General features: G+C 40.9%; 1 pseudogene; it reads left to right on the forward strand.

Moving 5' to 3' along the window:
* The first annotated feature begins 205 nt into the window (after positions 1-205).
* Positions 206-1,156, forward strand: LOC122750745 (annotated as a pseudogene).
* Positions 1,157-2,048: the final 892 nt, after the last annotated feature.

The raw sequence follows: 2,048 nt of genomic DNA on the forward strand, positions 1-2,048 counted from the left end.
AAAACATTCTGCAAAATCAAAAACTTCCAGAGATCTTTAGGGTCAATCATGTTTAGAGGCACTTGGCAGGACTAAATATCCTACACTAATTTATACCAATTGCCAACTAGCAAGGTATCTGTTGCTCTATAAGTAATTCCTGATATATTCTCCCTCTCTAGGATAGTGAGGTAGCTTTTGAGAAAGTGTCCACCTCTGGTTCATCATGCAATATCCTAATAGGACCTTCTTCAGCCCTTCCATCTTCACCCTAATTGGAATCCCAGGCCTGGAGTCAGTACAACATTGGATTGGGATCCCATTCTTCATTTCCTTTATCCTGGCAGTGATTGGCAATAGCCTCCTTATCATCATAATCCATGCTGAACGCAGCCTCCATGAGCCTATGTATATTTTCTTAGCTATACTGGCAGCTACTGACCTGGGGCTCACCATATGCATCACACCTAAAATGCTAGCCATTTTTTGGCTGCAGATGTAAGAGATCCACTTTAACACCTGCTTAGTCCAGATGTACTTTACCCATACTTTCCAGTGTATGGAGTCAGGCATCCTCCTGGCTATGGCATTTGACCGTTATGTAGCCATCTGCAACCCTTTGAGGCACTCAGTTATCCTTACCAAGAAAGTACTCATTAATATCATCCTGGTGGTCACCATCCGAGCTGCCATTATCATCATCATGTGCCCACTTCTCATCAAGTTGAGGCTGAAGCTATTCAAGACCACATTTATCTCCCACTCCTACTGTGAGCACATGGCCATGGTCAGACTGGCAGCTGTAGATACAAAAGCAAATAAAGTATATGGTCTTTTTGTAGCTTTCTCTGTCCTGGGCTTTGATGTAATTTTCATATTTATGTCATATAGCTTCATCTTCCGGGCTGTCTTTAGGTTGCCCCAGAAGGAAGCCCGGCTCAAAGCGGTAAATACCTGCACAGCCCATATTTTTGTTTTTCTTCAGTTCTATATTCTGACCTTTTTCACATCATTTATACATAGGTTTGGTTTTAATGTTGCCCCCTATGTCCACATTCTGCTTTCCAATCTATACTTGCTTGTGCCACCTTTGTTTAACCCCATTGTCTATGGGGTCAAAACCAAACAGATACGTGAAGGGATGATTAAACTATTCCATCCCAAGAGGCCAGCATAAGTCACTTATTCTCTGCTCAGAAACTTGCTTCTAGCTCCAAAGGCAGATTTTCTTGACTTCTTTTCAATTTTTGCTTTCACAGGATTTTAGTTCCAATTGTTTTTTCTCCTACCCTCCCTTTCTACCCTCCTGCCCAAGAGAGAAAGCAGTGTGATATAGGTTATATACATACAATCATGTTAAACATATTTCTATATTAGTCATCTTGTGAAAGAAGAATCAGAGTCTGAGGAAAAAACCTCAGACAAGAAGGAAAAAAAAACAGCCCAAAGGAGAAACAGTATGGTTCAATCTGCATTCACAATTCACAGTTCTTTTTTTCTGGATGTTGAGAACATTTTCTATCATAAGTTCTTTGAAACTGTTTTGGATCATTGCACTGCTGAGAAGAGCCAAGTCTATCCCCATTGTTCATCACACAATGTTGCTGTTACTGTGTACAATATTCTCCTGGTTCTGCTCCTCTCAGTCAGCATCAGGTTATGTAAGTTCTTCCAGGTTTCTCTTAACTTCGCCTGTTCATCATTTCTTCAGCACAATAGTATTCCACTACATCCATATACCGCAACTTGTTTAGCCATTCCCCTATTGATGGGCCTTCTCTTGATTTCCAATTCTTTGCCACCACAAAGAGAGAAGCTGTGGAAAAATTGGAACACTAATGCATTGTTGGTTGAGCTGTGAACTGATCCAACCATTCTGGAGAGCTTCTATAAATATTTTTGTACAAGTTGGTCCTTTTCCTTTTTCTATGGTCTCTTTGGGATACAGACCTAGCAGGCGTACCACTGGGTCAAAAAGTATGAACAGTCCCATATTCCTTTGGGCATAGTTCCAAATTGTTCTCTAGAATGGTTGGATCAGTTCACAGGTCCACCAACAATGCATTAGT

This window comes from Dromiciops gliroides, chromosome 3 (genome assembly GCF_019393635.1).
Source record: "Dromiciops gliroides isolate mDroGli1 chromosome 3, mDroGli1.pri, whole genome shotgun sequence".
Lineage (NCBI taxonomy): Eukaryota > Metazoa > Chordata > Mammalia > Microbiotheria > Microbiotheriidae > Dromiciops > Dromiciops gliroides.